Source organism: Sesamum indicum, linkage group LG8 (genome assembly GCF_026168435.1).
Source record: "Sesamum indicum cultivar Baizhima isolate 11 linkage group LG8, ASM2616843v1, whole genome shotgun sequence".
NCBI lineage: Eukaryota > Viridiplantae > Streptophyta > Magnoliopsida > Lamiales > Pedaliaceae > Sesamum > Sesamum indicum.
Genome location: NC_142664.1, coordinates 19,988,868 through 19,999,510, shown reverse-complemented (window position 1 = coordinate 19,999,510; position 10,643 = coordinate 19,988,868). Strand labels below are relative to the sequence as shown.

Genomic DNA, 10,643 nt, shown 5'->3' with positions numbered 1-10,643 from the left:
TAGTTTTTCCTTCTCTAATGTATTGCCATGAATATACTCTATTCTCCATACTTTAAATTTTAACATGGTATCAGAGCAGGCTTCTCAAAAAAAAAAAAAAAAAAAAAAGGGAGAGAGCCTTTTGAAACCTGAACATACTGCCACTGACATATTTGCTCGCTGCCTTTGAAACCCTAGCACGCCGTTGCTGGCATACTTGTTCACTGCATTTGAAACCCTAGAGCGCTGCAGCATGAAACTGCATTCATCGACGAAACTTCGACAAAACTGAACGTAGATGATCTTCTTCTTTCTTCTCTAAAATTCGTCTATAAGCCTTTGTGGCTTTGAATATTGGTAGAGCCTTTGTGGCTTTGAATATTGATGGAGCCTTTGTGGCTTTGAATATTGGTGGAGCCTTTGTGGTTATATAAGCCTTTGTGGCTTTGACTGATTTGTGTAACCGTGAAGCGGTTGTGGCCTTTGGTCTTAGTAGGCCTTGGGTCTTTCAAATTGTCAATCTCTTTACCAAGTCTATTTCTGCTGCTGACTTCAGACGATTCCTTTGTAAGCTGGGCCTCGCTTCCTCGGCTCTATCTTGAGGGGGGCTATTGAAAGTTCTGCTTATACTTATCAAGTTCTGCTCGTACTTATCCCTTGTTCTCAGTTTTTGTTTTTATTAGTATTCCAGTATTTAATTTTTGTTGAGACTGTTGCCAACTAGAGTTCAAAGTGACTTAAGTTATCTTTTTTAGCTAGAACTCTATTCTTTATATATAGTTTCACATCTCTGTAATTTTTACTACTTGAGAGTTAAGATGAATAAAAAACTTGAGTTTTTAGATAAATAAAGCCTAATTTTTTCTTCTCTAATTTATTGCCATGAATATACTCTGTTCCCCACACTTCAAATTTTAACACCCATCCATTGTTGTCTTGAGTTCAAGTGCCAACGCAACGGCCGCGTGACATTGATAGCCACCCTGCTTCAGCATTGCTCCCCACGTACTTCCTGTTGAGTCCATCTCCATATCTCGAAACTTCCCAATTCTATTTTCGATAAAAGTTGCAATACCAAGATTCATTGTGTTCAGCGGCAATTCATGTAAATGGATGTAGAAGTCACACCAAATAACATCTACATGCATAGGTTTCCATTCTCACCAATGCCACTCAGGACCAACACATTCTTTTCAAAGCTCCACAGGCAACCTTCGAGCGCTCTATTTTCTAAATCATGTGATTAAAACAGAAGAGGAGGCGGTCTGTAGGAAGTCGCTTAATGTCCATCCCTTTAACCGACATAATCGTACTCCAAAGTGACGCGCACAAGTTCTCAAAGTTAAACATCCTCCTAGATAGTAAATGCCCCACGAAGCAGAGGCGAAACCCCTCAAATTTCGAACTCCATAGACCATCGGGGATCAGTAGTTCTTCAACCTCCCCTCCTTGCAGATTCAGCGCCTGTCGCAACCTGTTAGCATCCGATTCCATGCTCTCCATGCCTAGTGATACGTAAGGTAGTGAAAACACGAGGAAACATATTGACTAAACCTTTGAACTTACTCCCACCAAATCCTATAGTTGCGATCTTGACACCTGAAACTAAGTCAATAACACAACCAAACACGGCGAGAAACAAGAAAATGAAAGAAAACTAGATAAAGCAAATCGGCGAGGGAGAAACAAAACAGGACGAGAACAAAAGTTGAAAAGAAAAAACATAAAGCAAACACCAAGAATTAACGAAGAAAGAAAACGGTAACAAACCCTAACTAGGAACAAAACCAAAACTATTAATTCAAAACCGAAGACAAACCAGCATGAATAGGACAGTCCCACGTCAGTAGCGCCTTGCCAGGGGAGAGTGGATGGCCCAATCCTCGCTGAAGCTGCTCGCAGTGAACCAACCACCGGTAACAGCACTAAGAAGATGTAGGAAAAACCCTCAAGCAACGCAGGGAGAACTTTTACTCTTCTTACCTCTAACTCTTCGGTTTTTCGCACTGTTTTTGCCCCTTCGTTTCTTTATTCGCGGTCTATTAATAAAAGGAGCCCCGATTTGACCAGCAATAATCTTACTAATATATATACAACTGAATTATAATTAATTTGGTCCATTCCTACCCGCTCTCTTAATTCAAAAAATAGGTGTAGCATGATCATTATGACTTCAATTATTTTACTATTAGGACCTTAAGTTCTGGGTTGACCCAAAAAATAATAATAATTATTATATGTACACATTCCTAACCAATGATCTGATCACACAGATTATCATGCTTTTTGAAAAATTATAGATGCACTTTTAAAAAAATATTAACACCATTACACAAATTATTCTATTTTTTTATTGTCATAAGTGGTTTCTGTAATTATGTAAAAGACAGAAATAGTTTATGTATATAAATCATAAATTAAGTGGTGTAAATATAATTATCTAAAACAGAATAAATTTAGTGACTCTATAATCTTCACAAAATACTTAAAATTGAAAAACCAAATGAAAGTCTATATGTAATTAAAATTGAGGTTGCATGAACAAATTTGAAATATGTGTTCGACTTCTATCAAAAGCACAAATGTCTGTATCACTTTATATCAATTTATTGTAATCTATTTAATTATTTGGTATTGTATTAAAATATTAATTAAATTAACATATTATTTAATTTATTAAAATATTAATATAATTTACGTAGTTATGAGTTTGAAGAAAATCAGACGCGTACATTCTTTCTTCCTTCCTTCCATGGAGAAAGGGGGTTTTCCTGGAAGCCCCATTAGTCATCGCTGTTCCACATACGCGTACATTCTTTCTTCCTTCTGGAAACTAAAGCTGGCGCCCGCCATCACCATACTATAAAACGCCAATCACCCCAACGCTTTCTTCACAAAATCCTGATCAGAACAACTCTCCGCTTCTCTCTTCTTGGTTTATCGATCAACTGCATATCTATGGCGTTATCCAACAGTGCATACGAGAGCTCATGGGCTGATCAATGGGATCCCCAGCCCACATATAGCTACCCCACCACCACCACCGCTTCCAACAATTCATCTTCCAAATTCTCGGACAAGTTCGGCGACAAGCTCGACAAGACGAAGGCAGTGGCGTCCACCGGCGTCAAGAAGGTCAAGGCGGGAGCCACCGCCGGAATCCACTGGATCAAACACAAGTACCAGAAGACGACACAGAAGCACTAGATTCTTGTGGATTGCAGTATTCTATACTTAATTGGTCTTTTTTTGTTCTTTTTCAACTTTGCTGTTTGTCGTTGAATTGATTCTTTGCTTCATAGTTGGGGGATCAGGTGCGTGTATGCGTACGTATCATTGATTCATTGTTTTGTACATGTTTTTATTATTCATAGTAATTAATCAGGTTTATGATGTGCGTATTTTCATTATTTTAATTTGCAGCAATTATTATTTTTTCTATATTTATTTAGATTTTGGCATAAATATTTTTTATTATTTGAGATATTTCAAATATCCTCTCAAATTGAAAATAATTTATGTGGTCCTATATGCTAAGGTAGAAATTATTAATTTATCTTTGTTGTTTTTTTTACTACTTGAAAATTGTAAAAAAAAAAATTGAGAGTGTGTAAAATAAATAATTCATATATAGGGCACATATAATAATCTATAAAAATTATTTTAAAAAATATATAAAATTATGTTTCATAATCCAAAAATATAGTTTGCCAATTCACCATAAAAATTAGACGGAAACATAATGAAGATGAAAGGATAAGCTCGTTGTTAGATAAATGTTAAAATTAGGAGGGTATCTGTATTTTTTCGATAATTGGATGTATTTGTAATTATGCTAAATTTAAAAAATATGGCGAATTTACCTTTTTTATATTTTTCTTTTTTTTTTTGGGTACAAAAACGTTTTTTTACCCTTTACATTTAAGAAAAATATTTTATGAATAGGCTAAAATCATAAAATAAGAAGGATATTCCCAACTTTATTTCCGCTTTACGGTTGTCGCCCGTGGGGTTTTGAACTTTAAGAAACTACTTTTAGGATGACCTATCGTGGAATATAGAAATGGAATCATGAAAACGGCAACTCTTTTTAATTGCATTGCATTTTTTGGACTAGTGTTATAAGCATAAATATGTAGAGTTATTTATGTTTCGAATCCTTTTAAAAAGATTAAATTATACTTTATTCAAAAATATTTTAAAATTATAGTTATACCCTTCTAAAAATTTAGTGTTTACATCTGATCCCATTTCGTTAGAATTTGGACGAAAATGCTGACATTAGCAAAAAAATTATATAAATTTTTAATTTTACCCCTCATTTAGCATTTTCACCTCAATCCATTTATATATATATATATATATTTATATATTATTTTATCCCTTTACACATACAAATTATACTAAAAATGTTAAATGAGGAGTAAATTAAAATTTTATATAATATTATTTTGTTAAGGTCAGCATTTTTTGTCTAAATCTAATGGAAGGGGGTCAACTGTAAATGAAAGAATTTTCAAAGGGGTTGTAAGTGCGTAATTTCAAATTTTCTTAATTTTAAAGAGAGTTTAATTTTATATTTTTAAAAAGGATCAAATATAATTATCCCTAAATATATAAGTACAAGAAATACATCATTGAAGTAATATCAATTAAAATATTAAAATGAGAATCAATACAAATATATATATACATGTTAAGGGACGACTTAATAGTGATTTTGATTACAAACAATTGTTGTTGGAGGGTGTTTGGGTGAACTTATAAGCTGCTCAAGATATCATATAAGATATTTGAAATCTTATAAAAAATCTCGAAAATAGTTTTATAATTGTATTTTTTGAAGAGTCTATAAAATCCAAGATGTTTTTGTATCTTATAAGCTAGCTTTTCAAAAAATTTAATTTTATTATTTGTTTAAAACATCTTATAAGCGCTTTAGAAAAATATATATATATATTCTCGTAATTTTATTTTTATTCTTCATATAATTATCAGTTTCCCGTCAAATCAAAATTATCTGGATACTTATATGATTTTACAGCTAATATTCATTTTAGTGAAATTAGCTAGTAAAGTGCACCATCTAAACCTTAAAACTATTAGCAAAAAGGGTTCATACCCTTTGTTTATCTTTCCTGAAGGATCGTCTGGACAGCAAGGAGATAAGCATGGTGCTCCTCGTAACAAAAGCTTCCTACTCAACTGTCCGAAGATCTTATCTGATTTTCATCCAATGCAACTCAATTACTATTAATTATTACAGAAAAAACAACAAATTAGCGGACCTTTTGCTATCAACAGCGCCAATATCTAACAATATAAATGATAATTTTGATAGTTGTCAGGAGTTTTTGTATGATTTTGTCCAACACGATCATTATATACGTACAAAATCACAGTTTTTGATTTTTTGTTTTAGGATACAATTAGTTATTCGCTACCAAAAATACGGGGTAAATTGCATAGATCTCTCCTGTATTTTAAAAGATCTGCTAAAATTCTCCCTGTGTTTTAAAAATAGGTGAAAAATCTCTCTCTATTTTCTTAAACGTAGCCCAATCCCCATTCTTCGTTAAATCTAATTAACAATGTTAACTTTTTTAATAAAATAATTATTACATCTTTACGTATTATATACTATTTCTATTTTAATAACCGTTGGATCCTCCCCATTCCGCCCCCGCCTTTCCCCTCAAATTTGGGGCCACCTGCAGATGGGGGCAACGGCGACGTCACACAAAGAAAGAGGGTGACGGCGTCAGTCTGAGCAACGATGGACAGGCGCCATCCCCAATTGTTTTTAAATTTATTTTATTAGGTTTAATTGTATTAATTTAATATATTTTAATTAATTAAGGTTAATTTTTAAATTATTTTAATTAAAATTATATATTTTAGTTAATTAAGAGTAATTTTAGATAATTTAATTATTATACTTAAATTGATTTATATATAATTAATTAAGGATAATTTTAAATAATCAAAATAATTATTGTACTAAAATTAATTTAAATATATATATTAGCTAATTAAAAATAATTTTAATTATATAATTAATTAATGATAATCTTAGATAATCTTTTTATTTCTAAATTTTGAATTTTAAACTAACTAAAAAAATTACATTAATTAAATTAAAAATAATTAATTGAAATATGTTTAAATATAATTAAAGGAAAGTTTTAAATTTCAATTTTAATAATTATAAAAATTATTTAAATATAAATATAATTTATTTAAATATTTTTAACTAAATAATAATTATATTCTTTTTATTATGTAATTTTTATAATTATTAATATTTATATTAGTTAAGATATTTTAATATTGGAAAATAAGTTTACTATATTAATTTTATACTGTTATTTTAATTTAATATTTCAATTTAAAATACAAAACTTCAAAAATTGATATAATTTTTTTTATATTTTAAAATATATTTTAAAAAAATATTTTACTTTTTAGATATATGAAAATGCAAAAAAAAAAAAAAACAATCAAAATAAGTAAAAATATATATATATATGTGAAAATATATAAAAATCATGAGGGTATTTTTGTTACAAAAACACCAAAGAATAAGGTAAAAAAAACAGCTAAAAAACACCTCCAACCGTATAAGGAGCGCGTGTAATGCACCTTCCATTAAATACTAACGAAATGAGTATTTTTTGCTGAGTTTTACAAAACACATGAGGGGGATAGCCTAATTCGAAAATACAGGAAGATTTTAGCTATTTCAAAAAACAGATAAAAGTCAAATACATTTTGGCCAAAAATACAATACCGCTAATTATTATAATAAAAAATAACAAAAAATCATAATAATAGTAATTAGCAACCAGCGTGCAACAACAGTTAACTAGTTCAATTACGTCCTATAAAAATATTAATTATAATTAAAAATTATAGTAAATATTTTGATTATAACTAAATTATAATAGATATTAATTAACTGATAGTTAAAATTTAAATTTTTACGCTGATGAGTTTAATCTTGGTTGATAATGTAGGATAATTAGACTCCCCCCCTAATATTTGATGTAATCACACGTAAATTCTCTGTGATTTAAAATACTACATCTAGCACCCTTGTTGTTTACTTCCGTATAACAAATAGGTCAACTTATTAGTAAAAATTCATTGAATTTGTTGATATTAACAAAAAAACTGATTGAGAATTGATATTTTAGCTTTCATTGACTTATTAATGACTTATTGTAAATAAAAAAAAAAGAATTAAACTACCTTTATAAAAGAAGATATAGCGCTCCACATGCATTAACTTGTGAAGTTGTATAAAGGTAATTTTTTGTTATAAAAAAAATTATTTTACCTGTAATAAATCAGTTATAAGTCAATTAGGGGTAAATACGAATTTTTATTTGACATCTTCTTTTTGTTAAAACATCAGCAAAATTCAATGAATTTTAACTAACACAAAAACTTATTTTTTAAATAAAAGCAAACTCAAACGCACTAGATATAATTTTTCAAAACACAAAGGGTCTACGTTTAAATACACCAAACCTCAAAAGAAAAGAGTCTATGTAGCCCTTTTTTTTTTATATATATATATAATAGTTTAGTTATTATATCTAATTAAACATCTAATAGGATTAATTAACACATAATTAATGAAGCAATTAAAAATACACTTACTAATCAACATTGACCAATCAAAATATAGATATGTAAACAATAACCAGTCGTCATTGCCTGTACAGCTCCTAGAAGAACACGGGGCTCTGCCTGAAACGCGGAACGAATATTTTTCAAGTCTAAATTCACACATCGCAACAATATAAAAAAGACAACGTAGTTGAGATTCCCACGGACACAACTTCAATTCTCCCTATAAACACTCCAACACAAACCCATCCTCGTATGTTTTAGATACCAACGATCGACGATCAAAATCCAAATCCCAGACAAACAATTCTAAGTTCCTCGTTGAATTCCGAAAAACCAATCAGTCGGAGCAAATATTGATGGCGTACGAGAATCCATGGGGAGGAGGAGGCACCGCCGCCGGTAAGCCGGATCGGTTAGGCGGACCAGCCCCCACGCTGTCGAAGAAAATCAGCCAGAAGTTCGGTCGAACTAAGGAGGTGGCTTCCGCCGGCTTCCAGAAAACAAAGGTGGTTGCTGCCGTGGGGTTGGAGAAAACCAAGGTGGCCGCGAACAAAGTGAAGCGCGGCACGGCCGTCGGCGTCAACTGGATTAAACTCAAGTACAAGCGTAGCAAGCTTTTCCAGAAGAAATAAACAGGGCGATTTATTTCGAAAACTCTCTCATTTTTTCTTTTTCATTTTTTTTTTTTTAGTTTTTTGTAGTGTTAGGGTCTTATTCTTGCAGTTTGAGCTAACTTTTGTTTATAGTTGTTGGATGTAAATAAGATGTATCCATTGCAGCTAGTATGAAAGGATTAATCTAAGTATTCATGTGAAATCCAGCACTAAAAGCTTGTTTGAACTCGTAATTTATTTAACAAGTCAAATTTAAACTTATTTTTTCGTTCCATTTGAATCCAACTCATTGTTAAGAAAACAATAAAATATGTTTAAAATAACAAATTATTCAGATTTCACGGATGGATTCAATTAAAATTGGTTTGAACTTGATTTGATTATTTATTAATTTGATCATCAAATTCAAATGCTTCAGTTGGATAATAATTTGAAAAAACAATCTTGTAGTGTGTTCGACTCGATTTGATTTGTTTGCAATATAGTAAGAGTTGTTATATATATTGGTTTTTTCTTTTCTGCACTTTATTTACTAGAAAAAAACACTTGCATCCAACACGAGGGACGATTTATTCAAACACTAGTTAATTTTGGCATTTAAAGGATTGTGATCCGGCTCGATTATGCAACCCCGGCCAACGACCGTCATCTGGCCACGTCACTTCCTCAAATCTATGATAAGACCTGAGGATAAAACAAGCATGTTAGGCTAGTCGGGTCGTCCCTGACGAAGACACTCCAGCGCCCAAATTAGATAATGGTCGAAAAGAAATTATGCTATCTCAAGTTATCGATTAAATGCAATTAATGCCAAATACCTTAATTTAGTCAGGCTTTGTGTATTTATAAGGCCCATCTGGGTACTATAGATCGACACGTGTCTTTATCCAAGCTTTCCTTACTTCAATTGTACAGTGTTTGGTCATCCCACCTGTTCGGGTCAAATTGCGAGTGGTGTTTGGGTGACCCAACCCACAACCTTATTCGCGGATCTTTGGTGAAATGACCCTTATGTCCTTTATGAAGGAATTTTTGGTCTTTTAGTAATTAAATCCTCATCAGATTGGATTTTCACTAAATCTTGAACTCATGGATTTCAATCTTGTAACAATTTAAACGGTCAACTCTAAGCTTAGGCTGTATTTGTTAAAAAGAAATATAAGCAGATCCGCAACTTATCCGGTGGCCTCCATCTTCAGCGTCCCTGAAATCAGGCACTGGAAAAATGCGTGTTCTTGGATTCGGAACCTCAGCCTATCCCTCGGCGGATTCAGAAACAACCAAAAGGGCTGTGTTAGAAACAATTGAGGTTGGTTCTCGTCATTTCTATGCTGCAGCTCTGTATAATTCAGAGCAGCCTCCCAGTGAAGCCGTGGCCGAAGGGGTATGTCGCGGTTTGGTTAAGTGCAGAGACCAGTTCTTTATCACCCCGGTGCCCTGATTCTCGCGCGCGCCCAACTTGTTCTTCCTGCTCTAGCCCTCAACTATACTATATTTTCATGGATTGGAAATGCCATTTTCTTTTCTATTGCATGTTTCCAATTCTTTTGATGGATGTGTGAAAACGTATTATATTGGTTTGTATCTGATACACTGGCAGCTGAGTGCTAGACCTGGAAAATTTGAGTAACCGATCAAGCCAGAGGACTTTCTTCCCATTGAATTTGAGTCAGTGTGGCCCAGCCATGGAAGAATGCTAGATAATTGGCCTTGCTAAAGCAATTGGAGCCATCAACTTTTACCTGCAAGAACCTTCAGCGAGCTCTGGCCAATGCTAAAATCCACCCGTGCTGTCGACAATCAAGTAAGCTCCAATTTAATCTTTACTGATGATGCATTGATGCGAAAACTTCTGGTTTTCGGATAGAAGTATGTATTATCGAAATCAAGCGAAAACAAAATAAAGTTTTTCGTCTGTTTGATCTGAAAGGTAGAGATAAATCCGTGTTGGCAGCAAAAGAAGCTGACCGAATTCCACTAGGAGAAATGAATAGTTGGTTGCTTTTTTCTCCTCTAGGCGCAGTAGGGACACGATATGGCACCAAAAATAAAGTTAAGGAGTCTGAAGTGCTAAGCCAAATATCCAAGGCCAAAGGGAAAACCTTGGCTCAGGTAATGTCATGATTTACATTGATCCCTGGATTTCTTATTTGCTTGGGTTGTTGGAGTGTGGAGCCTGCTCCAATATTACATTCAGCCCAACGACTGTAAATCTTGTAATTTACAAGAGATTTATAGACACCCTAGTATAAGTAGTTGATGTAAGAGAATTTTCTGAGCCACGTAACTTATGTAATGCAATTATCTTCATTTTTCATACTTTTTTGAACACATTTACAACGAGGAATCAATTCTTAACATGACTTTTATGTGAAGATAACATGCAAAGTTTGTTATGCAGGTGGCTACGAT

General features: G+C 32.6%; 1 long non-coding RNA gene across 1 annotated transcript; it reads right to left on the bottom strand.

The window, feature by feature from the left end:
* Window positions 1–792: 792 nt before the first annotated feature.
* On the bottom strand, window positions 793–3,359 carry LOC148787297 (uncharacterized). The gene is made up of 2 exons (XR_016066623.1): window positions 2,712–3,359; window positions 793–2,018 (listed from the first exon to the last, which is right to left on the bottom strand). It is a non-coding gene; the product is annotated as an uncharacterized LOC148787297 (long non-coding RNA).
* Between the last annotated feature and the right edge of the window lie 7,284 nt (window positions 3,360–10,643).